The following is a 19,098-nucleotide window of genomic DNA, read 5'->3' as shown; positions in this document are numbered from 1 at the left end:
CATTTAACTTGGGAGATGATATTTTGACAGACTAACCATGTAAAAGGGTACTGGTCTAGTTCTAGTCCAAGGTCATGGCAACACAGCAACCTGGGGCCATATGTGCAAAGCATCTCAAGAGTATCAGGCTCCATCTGTTAATGCAATCTTAGTAATCTACAAGACAAAGAGAATCTTGATGCATACGCCACCTGGAGTCTTCAACCTAGATACAGCTAATGCTGGGCATACACTACATGGCTTAACAACTTGGACGTGCTCACATTTACCGATTTCCTTGTCCCAAATCTTTCATTCCGTCCATCCTCAACCCCAGGACGTGGATGCTCACATTACACAATGATTCCCTAGTTGATCCTGCCCTGCATTTCTCTGTTGTCATAGGGAAAAAAGGCTGACAGGCAAACAGGGTATTCACTAGTTAACACATCCACAAATTGCTAAACATCGCCTATTTCTATCATTTCTCTGACAAAATCTGATTTGAATCCTAACATCACCACACTGCTACGTTTTTGAGGCCAGTTGGATGTATTGGCAAATTCTCTAAGATGATGTTGGAGGCTGCTTATGGTAGAAAAATTAACATTACATTCTCTGGCAACCTCTCTGGAGTCAACATGCCTATTGCACGCTCACTCTAAACTTGAGACATCTGGAGCATTGTGACAAAACTGCACGTTTTAGAGTGGCCTTCTATTGTCCCCAGCACAAGATGCACCTGTGCAATAATCATGCTTTTTAATCATCAGGCAGTTTGTGTTCCAATATTCTCACACAACTGATATCACAGTGAAGCGTCACAAGGTGTCGCCCTAGACCGTGTTATCAGTAAATCTGCCTCACTCAGTCTAGGGAGAACCAGAGACTAGTGGGCAGAGGGAACAAAAAACATAAATCCAACATCAACAGTTATATAACACAAGGTGTTATCATATAAAAGTAAATACAAAAGTGGCGTGTGGGAAAAATGGCGCCAATAAAGACGGTTGCCGTGCTTCTTGCTCTTAGGAAACTTTGCAGTATTACATTATTAGCCCAGAAAATGTTTTCTGTTATTACATACAGCCAGAAATAATTATTGGATATCAGAGTGGTGGTAACTAACCAGCACTACCAGCATTACGACCAGGAGTATGACTTTCCCTAAGCGGATCCTTTGTTCGCACCCCCCAAGGCAATTGAACTGATTCTAGAGACCGACCCAAAATGGAGGAGAGGTAGTCGGAGTGGTCTTCTAGTCCGACTTAGGAGGCGCGCACACCACCCGCAACTTCCGAGTATATTACTCGCAAATGTTCAGTCTCTGGATAATAAAGTTGACGGGCTCAGGGTGAAGATTTCTTTCCAGAGACACATCAGGGATTGTAACATACTCTGTTTCTCAGAAACATGGCTTCCTCTGGATATGCTGTCTAAGTCCGTCCTGCCAGCTGGGTTCTCAGTTCATCGTGCAGACAGGAATAAATATCTCTCCGGGAAGCAGAACGGAGGGGGTGGGGCAAATTTGAGAAAAAGGCTGTCGAAGTTCTATCAACAAATCGACTGTAGTACTCGTGCTGCTAAAACACTCGACCACTGCTACTACAACTTCCGGGATGCCTACAAGGCCCTCCTCCCTCACCCTCCTTTCAGAAAATCTGACCACGACTCCATTTTGATCCTCCCTTCCTATAGGCTGAAACTCAAACAGGAAGTACCTGTGCTAAGGACTATTCAACGCTAGTCTGACCAATTGGAATCCACGCATCAAGATTGTTTAGATCTGTTTAGATCGGGTAGCTTCCGAGACTAACATTGACAAATATACTGATACGGTGACTGAGTTTATCAGGAATTGTATAGGAGATGTTGAACCCACTGTGACTATTAAAACCTACCACTGTGACTATTAAATCTATCCTAAACAGAAACCGTGGATAGATGGCAGCATTAGTGCAAAACTGAATGTGCGAACCACTGCATTTAACAATGGCAAGAAGACTGGGAATATTGCAGAATACAAACAGTGTAGGACAAAACACACATCACTACAAGAGTGAAAACGCAACACTACATGAAGAGAGACCTAAGACAACAACATAGCAAGGCAGCAATACATGACAACACAGCATGGTAGCAACACAACATGGCAGCAGCACAACATGGTAGCAGCACAAAACGTGGTACCGACATTTTTGGGCACAGACAACAGCACAAAGGGCAAGAATGTAGAGACAACAATACATCACGCAAAGCAGCCACAACTGTCATTAAGAGTGTCCATGATTGAGTCTTTGAATGAAGAGATTGAGATAAAACTGTCCAGTTTGAGTGTTTGTTGCAGCTCGTTCCAGTCGCTAGCTGCAGCGAACTGAAAAGACGAGTGACCCAAGGATGTGTGTGCTTTGGGGACCTTTAACAGAATGTGACTGGCAGAACGGGTGTTGTATGTGGAGGATGAGGGCTGCAATAGATATCTCAGATAGGGGGGAGTGAGGCCTAAGAGGGTTTTATTAATAAGCATCAACCAGCGGGTCTTGCGACAGGTATACAGAGATGACCAGTTTACAGAGGAGTATGGAGTGCAATGATGTGTCCTATGAGGAGCATTGGTGGCAAATCTGATGGCCGAATGGTAAAGAACATCTAGCCATGTCCTCTAAACCTTCAATCTGCATACTGGACCCTATTCCAACTAAACTACTGAAAGAGCTGCTTCCTGTGCTTGGCCCTACTATGTTGAACATAATAAACGTCTCTCTATCCACCGAATGTGTACCAAACTCACTAAAAGTGGCAGTAATGAAACCTCTCTTGAAAATAGCTAAATGATCCTTGGTATGACCTTCTTAAAACAATTCCATATAGTTTAGTAGACCACCCCCCTGGCTTAGACAGGAATTAGACTGATGGGCTTATATATTTGACAGGTATTCGATGTGGCGTCCAAGCAGACCAGAATGTACGACTCAAAGGGCTCCCGCCAAGGTACCTCAACCCTCTTCATACTACAGTTTCAAAACATGGGAAATTGTGCCTGTGGTATCTTGAATAACAAAATTCTGTTTTATTGCATCAATGCCTTCGGGAATGTCTGGGATCTGAGTGAATGGACCACCGTGTATCCATCACAATGGCACCAGGATCCGACAGATTCGGTGCCATGGTCCCAGCAATTTTGCACCGTATAAGCAATATCAAAAATAACCTAAGAAATAGGTTACATTACCATAGCCTAATATAATGGGCCATGTGAGAATATATCGGTATTCCTGGGCTATATCAGCAAATATGTTAGATGTAGTTTGAAGCGAGCAGAGTTGGACTTGCACTTTCTCTTGTGCTATTTTATAGCCTACCTTTTGGAGTGAGAAGATTTTCAGACTGAGAAATATGGGTGATCAATATTTATTTCAAGGCCATGTAGTAAGTATTGTTGCTTATGTATTACAGATTCGAGGTTCACGGAGAACTTGATGAGTCAGCATTGTGGCATCTTCATCGATACCATGCCTGTCTCTGGCAGAATACGCGTTGACAAAGATGACATACGACCGGTATGTTATTGGAGTCACCTTACACTGTAGTTGATGCAGAATTTAGCAAAAAAATATATAATTTTATTACATGCTATTTTCCAGAACTCTTGCTCTCCACCTCGGAGTTGATGCCCTCATCACTGAGGAAGACATTGAGGTAATTTTCTTGTCTGAATAAATGATGATTTGTAGTTGAGAGACTCATCAAGACATTTGATACAGACACCCACTTCCACTTCATCTCTGAAGTGATGTTCTGTGAGGTAATGACATGCAGAACTGGATGTTTTTGTGTGTTCTATAAGTGTACTTTTTGCAGTCAATCTGTGTGCATTCTTATCTAACAGGCCTCTGCCTCATCAGATGTACATTGTGTTCAGCTGTACTCATCCACAGTGTCGTTTGGTCAGTAATTGAATTGCTCTCAACCCACTTCCTTATATCCTCACACATAATGGGTGTTTCTCAAAATGCATGCTATCGTGCTCCAAGCACGCAAAATTGGAGCACTAGAGGGTCGGAGAATAAGTCTAAATTGAAGTATGCGAAATGGAGCACGGAGGGCACTTCTGGAATATGTACTCCGTTTGCACATACTTTGAAGCATGCATCGATGCAAGCTTCAACAGAAAGTATGCAAAGAAATATGACGCAACTAAGAAAAAATGTGTGTGAAATTTGTGAAATTTGCAGTTAGACAAGAGAAAATATTCTCCGGAATTAAATGCTGCCTATTCACATCTCCTATGTTGCCTGCCTACAATATTTTATCTTGACATGTTAATAAATACATGCTGTCTTCATTTTGGCATGTTTACCTGCCTACATACCGTATATAACAAGCCCATAATACGTCAATAGGGCTAACTGGCTAGGTACTACTGTTAGCTAGCCGCAAAGAATTGTTAGCTAGCTACCCACGAAGAATTTACATCTATTTTGCCTGTTAAAAACTTCTTAGGAAACAAATCCCGTTAACGGGATCGATTTGACATCATCCGGTGAAATGGTAGAGCGTCAAATTAAAATGTAATTATTTGAAATATTTAACTTTCATATAATCACAAATGCAATACAGCAAATTAAAGCTTTACTTCTTGTTAATCCAGCCACCATGTCAGATTTCAAAAAGGCTTTACGGCGAAAGCAAACCATGCTATTATTTGAGGACAGCACCCCATCAAACAAACACATGACAATCATATTTTAACCCGCCAGGCGCGACACAAAACTCAGAAATAACAATATAATTCATGCCTTACCTTTGAAGAGCTTCTTCTGTTGGCACTCCAATATGTCCCATAAACATCACAAATGGTCCTTTTGTTTGATAAATTCCGTCGTTATATCTCCAAAATGTCCATTTATTTGGCACATTTTATTCAGAAAAACACCGGTTCCAACTCGCCTGACATGACTACACATTATCTAATAAGTTACCTGTAAACTTTGTCCAAACATTTCAAAACAACTTTCCTAATCCAACTTTATTTTGTAAAGTAAATAACAGATAAAAAATTAAGACAGGATAAACTGCATTCCATAGCGGATAAAGTGAAAGTGGAGCGAGCTTCAGGTCGAGCGCCCCAACCACAACAGTACCCTTGGCTATCCACCCAGATAGGAAATAACTACTTCTTCATTACTCAAAGGAAAAACCTCAACCAATTTCTACAGACTGTTGAAATCTAGTGGAAGCAATAGGAACTGCAACCAAGTGCCTTAGAAATCTAGATCCACATAGAAAATAATTGAAAACACTGTCACCTCAACAACAACAAATTCCTGGATGGTTTGTCCTCGGGGTTTCACCTGCCAAATAAGTTCTGTTATACTCATAGACATTATTCAAAGAGTTTTAGAAACTTCAGAGTGTTTTCTATCCAGATCTACTAATAATATGCATTTCCTAGCTTCTGGGCCTGAGTAGCAGGCAGTTTACTTTGGGCACACTTTTCATCCGGACGTGAAAATACTGCACCCTAGCATTGAGAGGTTCATGAAAAATTGGACTTTCCCAATTGTTTGGGATTGGATGATGGAAAACATTATGATCACCAAACCTCCAAATTCAGGGAGACATTTTTTTAAATTATAAATTAACCTTCTTTGTGGTGCTACTCGCCCTTGTGGATGCCAAATACCACTTCACAGCTATTCAGGTGGGGGATTTGGGGAGAAACAGCGACAGCGGAGTCTATGCCAACTCCCCACTTGGAAGGGCAATGGTGTCAAAAACCCTGCAGGTGCCCCAAGATGCCTTTCCGCCTGGGGGTGAAGATTTGGGAAATATACCAAACACAATTGTGGGGGACACGGCCTTCCCACTACAACCTGACCTGATGAGGTCATATGCAGGGCACAACATCAGCTACGACAAAGAAATCTTCAACTATTGTCTCTATCGAGCTAGAACGACAGAGGAGAAGGCATTAGGGATCCTTGCAGCCAGATGGAGGATCTTCTACAAGGGAATCAACCTACTGCCATGCATGGTTGATACCCTAGTGGTTGCAATGTGGATCCTCCATAACTTCCTCACAAAGCCTTGTGATTTGGAGATGTGGCTACAGCAGAGTGGGGCAGGGATGAGGCAAGGCATGAGAAGCATAGCCATCCAGGCCAACAGAGCAGGTCAGGAGGCGGTTTCTGTCAGAGAAAAGTTTACAAAGTATTTCACATCTGTGGCAGGCAGAATTGACTTCCAGAACAGAATGGTTGTAGCTAGGCCTGCTTAGATGCACTATGTGTGAGTGTGTGTGTGTGTGTGTGTGTGTGCGTGTGCGTGTGCGTGTGCATGTGTGTAGTTAAAAAAAATCCTTCCTGATTGATCAACATGGGACAGTAAGTTCAACTTTGACAACATCTTCCTTTGTTTTGTGTATTCATTCAACACTTTACAACTATTGTACAATTCCACCATTACTTCAACAGTGAACAAAAAAACATAAACTTTTACATTTTTTAAATACTAGTAATTTTCCACCTAATTTTCTCATGTGACTGTTGGCTTCGGAGGATTTCTGTATATTAAAAAAAATCATACAGCACACATGCCATTCACATTCAGCTAGCTAGTTCATTTTATACCAGAGAATGAACATTGGGTTGTTATACTTTAGCTGAAATGCACATGGTCTTTGCAAACTCTCTCCAGACCACATCTTTTTTAGCGTCATACAAAAGTGAGTACTTCTCTACTTCCATGATAAATCTCCACTGAAACATGCATGAGAGCATCAGCTGTTCTGGACGACTGTGCGATCACACTCTCCACAGCCGATGTGAGTAAGACCTTTTAACAGGTCAGCATTCACAAGGCGGATTACCAGGACGTGTACTCCGACATGCACTGACCAACTGGCAAGTGTCTTCACTGACATTTTTTAAGCAGACCACCATAGTCCCTGTGCCCAAGAACATTAAGGTAACCTAAAGGTAGCCTAAATGACTACCGACGCGTAGCACTCACGTCTGTAGCCATGAAGTGCTTTGAAAGCTTGGTCATGGATCAGATCAACACCATTATCCCAGAATTCCTAGACCCACTCCAATTTGCATACCGCCCTAACAGATCCACAGATGATGCAATCTCTATTGCACTCCACACTGCCCTTTCACACCTGGACAAAAGGAGCACCTATGTGAGAATGCTATTAATTGACTACAGCTCAGCGTTCAAAACCATAGTGCCCTCAAGGCTCACCACTAAGCTAAGGACCCTGGGACTTAACACCTCCCTCTGCAACTGGATCCTGGACCTCCTGACGGACCGCTCCCAGGTGGTAAGGGTAGGTAACAACACATCGGCCATGCTGATCCTCAACACTGGGGCCCCTCAGGGGTGTGTGCTCAGTCCCCTCCTGTACTCCCTGTTCAGTCATGACTGCATGGCCAGGCACAACTCCAACACCATCATTAAGTTTGCCAATGACACAACAGTGGTAGGCCTGATCACCGACAACGACGAGACAGCATATAGGGAGAAGGTCAGAGACCTGACCGTGTGGTGTAAGGACAACAACCTTTCCCTCAACGTGATCAATACAAAGGAGATTGTGGACTACAGGAAAAGGAGAACCGAGCACACCGAAAAGGAGGACCGAAAAGGAGGACCGAGCACACACCCATTCTCATCGACGGAGCTGTAGTGGAGCAGGTTGAGAAATTCAAGTTCTTTGACAGTAGTGAAGAGGGCACGACAAAACCTAATCCCCCTCAGGAGACTGAAAATATTTGGCATGGGTCCTCAGATCCTCAAAAGGTTTTACAGCTGCACCATTGAGAGCATCCTGACGGGTTGCATCACTGCCTGGTATGGCAACTACTCGGCATCTGACCGCAAGGTACTACAGAGGGTAGTGCGTACCACCCAGTACATCACCGGGGCCAAGCTTTCTGCCATCCATTGTTATTATCTATTGTTATTTTACTGCTGCTCTATTTATTTGTTACTTTTATTTATTTTTCTTAAAACTGCATTGTTGGTTAATAAGGGCTTGTAATTAAGCATTTCACTGTAAGGTCTACCTGTTGTATTCAGCGCATGTGACAAATAAAATTTGATTATAGAGAGACTGTCAACGAATACAGCAAAGAGCTGCTGTTTTTAAGAGTGAGTTTGTTTAAGTTCTTTCTCAGCACTGTCAATACTTTTATAAGCCATAAAATGTGTGTTTTTCCTATTTCCACTCAGCTCTACAACAGCAGCAGTTAAATGCAGAAGACACATTTCAGTTGAAGGCATTCAGTTGTACAACTGACTAGGTACCCCCCTTTCCCCAATGAATGAGTAAGAAAGTGTATCTCTCGGTTTGCATTGTTATTATTAGCGGCTTGTTTTTTTTATATCGAGTCATATTTCACTTTCTCCTTTCATAGGAGTAACAACATGAATTTGTGCATGAGGCAGAAATAATGTGGTGCGACTGAAGTTTTCCCATCAGCTGGGAGATGCCATTTTTGGTCAGTGTCAGTGGAGGAAAGGGAGAGTGGAGGGATCTTGAGAGGCGGACACCCGGTCTGCTGCTCTCTCCCTCTGCTGACTGACCATCAGATACAGCCAACACCATCAACAGCGGGACACAAATAAAATAAAAAATAGGAACACAAGTCCTTATCGTTTGTTTTTTTACAAAAAAAATGTTTGTCGATTGACTAGGAATGCCTTGGAGATCGATCAGTCGACTGCAATCGACCGGTTGGTGACCACTGGTATACAGCATCCATGCTTACTTGCAGGTTCCTTCCCGACAATAAGAAATAATAAAAGACAAGAATATGAGCATAAAGTAAATGGCTCAGTTGAATAGAATATATTTTAAAAATAATAATATTGTATTGGAAGGCACAATTTACAGTCCAATATATAGGGGGATGGGGGGCCAGTGTATACATTTAGCAGTATAATAAGTCTGGTAGCAGCAGTTGTGATGTGTGTGTGGGTGTGTGCTGAGTGAGTGCATGTGTGCTAAGGTGCAGAGAATCAGAGCAGGTGTTCAGTCCAGTTCAAGTGCTCCGATACCGGCCTTGATGATGCTGCGTGCCATCCTCAGGCACCGTTTTGAGTAGATGTCCTGGACAGGTGGGGCCACGGTCCAAGCACGTCTTCACCACCCCGCTGGAGGGCCTTGCGGTCGGGGATGGCGCAATTCCCTTACCACGCCGTGATGCAACCGGTCAAGACACGCTTGATGGTGCAGCAGTAGTATTTGGAGAGGACACGGGGAGGCTTGTTGAATTTCTTCAGCTGCTTCAGGAAGTATAGACAATGTTGCACCCTCTTGACAAGAGTGGTGGTATTGTTGGTCCATAACAAGTTCTCAGTGATGTGGATGCCGAGGAACTTAAAACTCGTGACTCTACTGCAGTCCCCTTGATGTGGATCGGGCCATGTTCCCACCTTCAACAATCAACTATTTTGTTTTGCTGACATTGAGGGAGAGGTTGTTGTCATGACACTACAATGCCAGTTCCCTTACCTCCTTCCTATAGGCTCACTCGTCGTTGTTGAATATCAGGCCTGCAACCGTGGTGTCGTCAGCAAACGTTAGGATGGAGTTGGTGTTGTTCAAAGCCACACAGTCGTGGGCGAACAGGGAGTACAGCAGAGGACTGAGGACACACCCCAGGGAGGGCCCTGTGTTTAGAATCTGTGTGGAGGAGGAGTTGTTGCCAATCCTTACAGCCTGTAGTCAGCCTGTCCAGGATTCAGTTGCAGAGGGTGGTGTCCTGCTGAAAGGTGAATTTGTCTCCAAGTGTCTATTGGAAACCAGACTTTATCAATATATTCACCTGTATTTACCCCCCCCCCACCCCCCACCAAAAAGAAATCACGCTAATTAGCATCATAAAGAACTACAAATGCCATGATGATGATCTGGACGAGATTGCCGAATCGAGGCAAAGTTAAGAATCACTGGATTACCTATCTAATGTTAGGTGATTTCAGTAATGAATAAATTGGCAAAATGTACAATTCTGTGAACTATCTTGTTCAAGTTTTAAATTGACACAATACCTGTTAGCAAAGGTGTCAGCTAGAGATGATGTGCAGGAGCATGCAGGGATTTGTAGGCTTGCACGATGTCTACTTTGATGTAAATTTGCATTTTCAGATCTGAGAGTTAATAGAGCCAAATATATTGATAAAGTTACCTTGTCCACGAGAGATTTATCAAAACATCACTCCAGGGTAAGCCTACACAAAACACAGCCCTTATTCTAAGTGTTTCTAAAAATCCCTATTGCAAAAATGAATGGTGGAAAAACGATTGGAACCATTTCCCTGTTTGACTGCAAGGTCAAACAGACACCTTCACTGTGGGGCTCTATTTATTTATTAAAAAAAACAACCTTTTACCCCTTTTTCTCCGCAATTTCGTGGTATCCAATTGTTTAGTAGATACTATCTTGTCTCATCGCTACAACTCCCGTACGGGCTCGGGAGAGACGAAGGTTGATAGTCATGCATCCTCCGATACACAACCCAACCAAGCCACACTGCTTCTTAACACAGCAGGAGGCCCGTGGGGCTCTATTTCATTTGATTTTATCCTAAGAAACTCCCTAGTCCTTGCCGATAACAAGCATACCCATAACATGATGCAGCCACCACCATGCTTGAAAATATAAAGAGAGGTACTAAGTGATGTGTTGTGTTGGATTTGCCCAAAACATAAAGCTTTATATTCAGGATATTAAGTAAATTTCTTTGCACCTTTTTAAAAAGTTTTTACTTTAGTGCCTTACTGCCAACAAGATGAATGTTTTAGAATATTTTTATGCTGTGCAGTTCTCCTTCTTTTCACTCTGTCATTTAGGTTAGTATTGTGGAGTAACTACAATGTTGTTGATCCATCCTCAGTTTTCTCCTCTCACAGCCATTAAACTCTGTAACTGTTTTAAAGTCACCAATGGCCTCATGGTGAAATCCCTGAGCGGTTTCCTTCCTCTCTGGCAAGTGAGTTAGGAAGGACGCCTGTATCATTGTAGTGACTGGGTCTATTGATACACCATCCAAAGTGTAATTAATAGCTTCACCATAATCAAAGGGATATTGAATGTCTGCTTTTTACATTTTTTACCCTTCTACCAATAGGTGCAAAAGGCCACGCCCCCCTTGGGGGAAAACATGAGACACTGCCCGTAGACCCCCATTCAAACTGACTTTTACTAACCTATGAATCGCATACTTTACATAGAAAATGCCTAAAATTGCTGTGTTCTGCACAGCAAACAAAACAAAGAATTAAGATTTTATGTTTTTCCAAACGTTGCAACTGAGCCAGACAGGAGGAACCGGTGGCTACAAGCTATTTGGCAAGAGGAGCGGGGCAAGATCTGGGATCCCAGCAGCACACACGTACACATATGTATATGATATATATGATGCCAGATCTAGCCCAGCTCATCTTACACTATATATATATATATATATATATATATATATATATAAAAGTATGTGGACACCCCTTCAAATTGGTGGATTCGGCTATTTTGGCCACACCATTGCTGACAGGTGTATAAAAATCGAGCACAGCCATGAATGCATTCTCCATTGACAAACATTGGCAGTAGGATGGTCTTACTGAAGAGCTCAGTGACTTTCAACATGGCACCGTAATAGGATGCCACCTTTCTAACCAGTCAGTTCATCAAATTTCTGCCCTGCTAGAGCTGCCCGGTCATCTGTAAGTGCTGTTATTGTGTTACTCACTATTTTTGTAAGGGGGGGCATTTTCGAAAACAAAAAATACAATGAATAGCGAAACAAAAGAAAATGCGAACACCCTCTTGAAAGCACGCCCAAGAGGGGGGTCCCTGGAGAAGCAGAGGGGGAGAAAGGAATCCCCAGGAAAGCCAGTTCCCCGACTTGGAACAAGTTCCCCAACACGAAGAGGTTCAATTGACCACATCTGAGCGTGCAAAACTAGAAGAGGAAATCTTTACCTTGAGGGATGCGGCCAGAAGAGAGTGGTGATGTGATAAGATTTACAGCGAGCAGTGTCAAAAACAAGGACAATCATTGCAAACTAATGACCGGTCAGTGTTTGTCGATTTGCATGTTTCTGCTTCACCTGCAAATGATCAACAGAAGACCAGCTGTTTGTCACCCTAGTCAAATTGAGGCAAAACCCCCTCCACAGCCCTATTAAATCAAGTATTACATTTGAGTAAACCCAATATACAAAATGTTATCTCCTGATGGATCGATCTGATATATGTCAATAGGACTTTTTTTTTTTAAATCACTGGCCAGACCGGGAGTGCATCAGATCCTCGTCAACAGAAGCTCAAACTAAATTCCCCAGACTGGCAGGTACAATTGGCTGCTTCGACATCAGGATTGAGCATCCAAAATGTGTACCTAATTGAAATTAGCTCAAATACACTATAATGTTCATTAGTTTTCAATAAGTAAAATGTGTTTAGATTACCTTTCAATTGTCATAAAGCACACTACAAATGCTGATGGTGGTATGTTAACTGTATATCATAACACACTGGTGGTTTAACAAGGCAACACAGTTTATAGAACAACACATGCATTGAAATAGACATTGATATTCCACTACCCCCATATTTGTAGCAGCTAGTTATGCTGTGTCTATTTGTGAACATTGCCACAGTGAAGTATTTAATCGCCTGCCACCCGTCTGGCAGCTTCAGCCACTTGTCAAAAGGTTGGGGAGGAAGAGCATCAGAGGTTCCACATTGTAAGACAGTCGGGCTTTACATCCCACTCGTAGCACCACTCTGGAGATCAGGCATGTAGTACAGTTTCTTAATAATTCTAGTTGCTATAGTGTTCGTGTACAAAGGCCTTCTGTGACCTGAGATGGCTACCATAGACAATAACATGTATTGTATAAATGGTTGAAAAGATGTAACCTACAGTGCATGCTCGTTGATCTGTGCTGTGTTCTAATGTCCTTCCTTTCAGATTTTGGCAGACAGGGGCTTCACATTTAAGGATGATTTTGCCCTTATTGGAGCACACCTCAAAACCCCTGCCTTGAGTCTGGAGTCCGATGCAGTTTGTGGGGAAAGAAGTAGAGCACTCAAGTGTGAAGTCGAATGTGAGGATTCACATAGACGAGAATTCATTTATGTTGAGAGCCTAAATGATGCTTCAGAATTGTACATTTTGTGCATAGTATTGAACTCCAATAGATAACAGGTCATCTTCTTCTGCTTCTATTCAACAAGAAAAACAAAAGTCGTGAGACCAGTATGTAAGACCACGGAGTGTGTTGCTCCAATGTTTTGCAATAGAGAGTCTGATAGGCGTGCTGAAGACGCGGTTCCCCATCCTGGATGGGCCACTTAACCTGCGCCTGGTTAAGAAACTGAAGGATGAGAGCGAAGACAAAGAAGAGGCAACAATCGACAAAATTGTCCATGTCTGTGCCGCTCCAGTCAACATGTCAGGCAGTGTGGTTGATAATAACAACGAGAACAATAGGGATTGTCACGGTCAAATGTTATAATCTTACTGGTGCACACAGATGGTGCACTGCAACAATATTATAACTGGCAAAATCATGTTTGTTTTAGAGGTTTAACTGCACTAACACTACGGCTGCCTGCCCTGCGGCTATTGCTGTCTGCCCTACTGCTGCTGCTGCCTGCCCTGCTGCTGCCGCCCTGCTGCCTGCATTGCCATCACCACTGGGGTTGTGATCAACCCCCTAATAAAATACAAAGTTATGAACACAGGCGTGCAGACATGACTTTGTTCATCTGCATATTTGATGTACATACACATATTGCGCGTTCTTTTCCAAGTTATGACATCGGTTAGTATCATTCAAATGGAATATACTGAGCAAAAATATGAATGCAATATGCAACAATTTCATAGATTTTTACTGAGTTGCAGTTCATATGGGTCACGTTCTGACCTTAGTTCCTTTGTTTTGTCTTTTGTTTTAGTATGGTCAGGGCGTGAGTTGGGTGGGTTGTCCATGTTAGTTTGTCTTTGATTTTCTATTTCTGTGTTTGGCCTGGTATGGTTCTCAATCAGAGGCAGCTGTCAATCGTTGTCCCTGATTGAGAACCATATTTAGGTAGCCTGTTTTCCATTGTGTTTTGTGGGTGGTTATTTTCTGTCTAGTGTGTTTTGTCACCTTACAGAACTGTTTCGGTTTAGTTTCTTTCTCTTTGTTATTTTGTTTAGTGTTCTGAGTTTAAATAAATATCATCATGAACACATACCACGCTGCGCTTTGGTCCTCACCTTCTTCCACCGATGACGGCCATTACAATATGAGAAAACCAGTCAATTGAAATGAATAAATTAGGCCCTGATCTATGGATTTCACATGACTGGGAATACAGATATGCATCTGTTGATCACAAATACCTTCAAAAAAATGGGCCTCAGGTTCTCGTCAAAGTATTTTTGTGCGTTCAAATTGCCGTTAATAAACTGCAATTGTGTTTGTTGTCCGTAGCTTATGCCTGCCCGTACCATAACCCCACTGCCACCACTCTGTTCACCGCTCGCCCACAAGACCTCATACACGTGGTCTGTTGTTGTGAGGCCAGTTGGACGTACTGCCAAATTCTCTAAAACGATGTTTGAGGTGGCTTATGGTAAAGAAATTAACAGTAAATGATCTGGCAACAACTCTGGTGGACATTCCTGCAGTCGGCATGCCAATTGCACGCTCCCTCAAAACATAAGACATCTGTGGCATTGTGTTGTGTGACAAAACTGCACATTTTAGAGTGGCCTTTTATTGTTCCCAGCACAAAGTAATGGTAATTATAAGGTAATTATCATGCTGCTTAATCAGTAGTACTCTTGATATGCCACACCTACCTGGTGGATGGATTATCTTGGCAAAGGAGAAATGCTCACTAACAGGGATGAAAACAAATTTGTGCAAAGTCTTTGAGAGAAATAAGCTTTTTGTCCGTATGGAACATTTCTGGGATCTTTTATTTCAGCTCATAAAACATGGGACCAATACTATACATGTTGCGTTTATATTTTTGTTCAGTGTAGTTCTATACAGCATACAGTATGTCGTAAAAGTATACCTGTGTCGCACTTACCTGTACATCGTGGTGTGTCAGTCTGGGGAATATGTGCCTCGCCCAGATGTCACGAGAATGTTGATGGAGCATTGGATTAAAACTTTATCTCTGGTGACACAGAAGATCAGGCAATCTTGTGGAGTCCATGTGATAAAATCACAGTAAGTAACCTGAATCACGAGCATCTCCATCTGTCCTGGCGCTTGCTTGACTTTCTTGGGTGCCCTGAAGTCTTCTTCACAACAATTGAACCGCTCTCCTTGAAGTTCTTGATGATCCGATAAATGGTTGATTTAGGTGCAATCTTACTGGCAGCAATATCCTTGCCTGTGAAGCCCTTTTTGTGCAAAGCAATGATGACGGTACTTGTTTCCTTGCCGGTAACAATGGTTGACAGAGGAAGAACAATGATTCCAAGCACCACCCTCCTTTTGAAGCTTCCAGTCTGTTATTCGAACTCAATCAGCATGACAGAGAGATCTCCAGCCTTGTCCTCGTCAACACTCACACATGTCTTAACGAGAGAATCACTGACATGATGTCAGCTGGTCCTTTTGTGGCAGGGCTGAAATGCAGTGGAAATGTTTGTTTGGGGATTCAGTTCATTTGCATGGCAAAGAGGGACTTTGCAATTAATTGCAATTCATCTGATCACTCTTCATAACATTCTGGAGTATATGCAAATTGCCATCATACAAACTGAGGCAGCAGACTTTGTGAAAATTAATATTTGTGTCATTCTCAAAACTTTCGGCCACGACTGTATATTTGAGTACATTTACTTCAGTGCTTAATGACAGTAATCATGGTAATCATGTAATGTAATCATGGTAATTGTGTAAACAAACCTACTTGATGGCAGCACCAGGTATTGTGAACTTGGATAGCACAAGCAAGCTGGTCAGATATGACAATGTTTTTCTTGTTAAAACCTTAGGAACATTACAAGTAGTTGTAGCAGTATACGACTACTAACACTGAAGCTAATTTTTGATAATAATGTAATACTTATTCTGCCATGCAGGCGCAATGGGCTGCAGCAATTGCCCCGTCCCCCATGACTTCACCAAAGTGTGATGGGGTGTGTCTGTTACCCTCCGAGTCGGCTTCACTCTGGCTCTAAACACTTTGTTGTTGTCAGAACCTGCAGCCGTGTGATGGGGTGCCACTTTGGTTTTAGAAGTGGGGGGCACATAACCTGGCAGGGGGTCTGAGTGTTCTCCCCCAGAATTTGTTGGGGGCATCTAAGGCAGATTTTCTAGATTGTTACACAATCCAAAATGCCATCTCTAATTTAGAACAAAAAGTAAGCAAAAATGCCCACAGTCATCAAGCTCGGTAAGAGATCATTATTAAATAGGTTTAAGTGATTAATAAGACTGAACTAGGTCAAAGGTAATTCAATAATAAATATTGTGTTGCACGTTTAACCAATAGACTAACAAATGAACAACTCTTGAAAAAATACAAAGACTTTTGATTGTCTTTCTTAACACATCCTCTATATCAAAATTCAGCCAGACGGACCAGCCAGCACACCGGATCCCTACCAGTCTAGTCAGTAACTCATCTCTCTCCCAACACAATTTTCTTCCTAGTTCCCACCTTGAATTTTTTTAATTCCCAAGGGAAAGGTTTGAACCCCCCCCCATACACCTCAAATATACTTTAACACACAAACAGCAAATTCTCTGTATAATTAATCTCACAGGCCTAATAGGACTGTAGAGATCTTTTTACCTGCACACAATATAGCAGGGTTGCCCCATCCTGTCCCTAGGGGTCCAACACCCTGTAACGCCCCAACCCAACAAACCCAACTCAGCTTTAGGATCTTAGTGAAACATTCATTATTGGTTTCTGGTGTGTTAGGCCAAGGCCAGAGTGACAACTCACAGGACAGCAGAGTCTCCAGTGTCAACATTTCTAAGCAAACAAAAACAGGGATAATCTGTAGACTTGCTGAGATAAAAGTACACACTCAATGCCAGAATTCAGCCAGCCTTCACAAGACCATAACATATGCAGGTATGTCCCCTTTTGTGTTTTACACCTCCAGCAGAGGAATGACATTTCAGAGTGCATGTAATTCAGTTTCACCGTCATATAGTATGTTCTATGGATGGTCTTCAACTGCAGTCGTTTATGTCTGAGGTGATATGAACATGACTGGGCATTCAAACACATCTGTATCCATTCATCATCATCAATAGCTTCTACCAGGTCTTTCTCACATTTTGGTTTGACATGTTTTGTGTCATCGGGAAAAGCCTCTATCAACCCATGATACAGTTTGGAAATCAACTTTTGGAGGTTTGTCAGACAAGAATAAAGTGTTTTATCTGCAAAACTTCACCTCAGCTCCGTCACAGCCTGGCCTTCCCTGGCTGCCTGACCCCTCTGAGACCCGTCACCATCTGATACTCCTAAGATGAGGCATGGCTAAGAATTACCTTGGTGTACATTTATACATTATATTACCCAAGAATAGAATCAATGGTTCAATAATTGAAATGAACATTATTCCCAGATCCCAAACTGTAGCTTTAGGCTTAAGATGCTGTCCTGTAGCTACAGTAGGTCTATCCATCAATTCAAGATGGAACTTTGTATCATTCATAATCCTGCTAAGACATGATGAGCGTAGTGCTGTGTACTGACTGTGCACTAGAGGGCTGCATTCCCGCTGGATGCCAGCAGGACCTACGGGTCCTGACAGAGATCATTGCGGCACGGTATCTTTGTCCCAAAGATCATTTGGAAACGGTCCTCTTTATAATTTGTGTGCGTTAGCCTACCTTTTTGTAATAAAAACACATCATTTTCACATTATTCACACACAGAATTCGCTGCTTCAACTTCAGTAGCCTACCTCTCCTAGTTGGGCCAGAGAGTTCGAGCGATTTAAGTTAGCAGGCTAAATGCCAGTGCTGTAACGTTTGCCAGCGGTGTCGATAGACAATAACGTTACAACCTGTCTGTATAATGTGATCATAAGACTTACGCTATTCTGAATTATAATAGGCGTGCATTAATGCTAGTTAATAAGTGACAAGGAACTGGCATGATAGCACTGACTGGCACTCGGGCTATGCTACATGAGCATGGAGGAAGGCCAGAATAATTGTGGCAGATTCATAATAAATCATTGAGGTTAATATTTAATGAGGACTGTTTAATGTTCTAGCTTTGTTTCCGGTATTTTATCCCCCAACAAAACAAGTGAAATCCTAACGACTAGCTTTACTGAGTTTAGTCCAGAATGAGGCTGAGCGATCAATCTCTGCTTTGACACAATGCATCAATGGAAGCAATGACTGGCAAGTCTAATAGCCCATAATATATCATAAGTCTCTGTTGTACCAGTGTTTGAATTTATATCTTGAGGTTCCAGACTTTTTTCCATCTACAGACTTGAAACAATTTTTCACTTTCTTTCAACACGTTTTTGGACACCCTTGCAGAAAGCAGGCGATGGCACAGAAACATGATTAATGGCATCTAATGAACCAAAGAAAGCCATTTCTGCCTGTGGTAGAAAAGCAGTGTGTTTGACAAAATCGGAATCGTCTGAATGGAATCAAACTCTTCCTCCCTGTGGTGTTCAAAGGGGACGCAGCAATGCACCTTGAACAGGTTGCGGCTGATTGTTTCCCAAACAGATTGCAAAATTTGGAAAATTGTGCGGTCTGTGTCAATGTGTAAGTCATTGGAAAGCCTGCAGTTAGATGAACACGGTAACGCAGTTACTCATGTCTCACAGAATAGCACTGCATGTACTTATAGCGCTGCATGTACTTATAGCACTGCATGTACTTATAGCACTGCATGAACCAGCATCAGCAATAAATGGCCCCTGTGGAAACACCAGAGACTGTCTGAATCTCATTGTGAAACATTGGCCGCCCCACCCAAGCCCCCATGCCCAGCAGCACAGACAGACCACAGTACAGTCACCATCCGGTAATGGTGCTACTTAACACAAGAGGTGAGGCCCAGTTAAGCTGCCCACCAGGCTAACCGTTAAAAG

The 19,098-nt window shown here is 42.5% G+C and overlaps 1 long non-coding RNA gene across 1 annotated transcript; it reads left to right on the top strand.

The window, feature by feature from the left end:
- The first annotated feature begins 533 nt into the window (after window positions 1–533).
- On the top strand, window positions 534–14,248 carry LOC149977434 (uncharacterized). The gene is made up of 4 exons (XR_016486498.1): window positions 534–2,970; window positions 3,436–3,539; window positions 3,624–3,678; window positions 12,967–14,248. It is a non-coding gene; the product is annotated as an uncharacterized LOC149977434 (long non-coding RNA).
- Window positions 14,249–19,098: the final 4,850 nt, after the last annotated feature.

The sequence above is a fragment of the Oncorhynchus mykiss genome, chromosome 15 (assembly GCF_057628025.1).
Source record: "Oncorhynchus mykiss isolate SJ-2025 chromosome 15, ASM5762802v1, whole genome shotgun sequence".
Lineage (NCBI taxonomy): Eukaryota > Metazoa > Chordata > Actinopteri > Salmoniformes > Salmonidae > Oncorhynchus > Oncorhynchus mykiss.
Note: the sequence above shows the minus strand (reverse complement) of the source record. Positions and strands in the feature narration are given on the sequence as shown.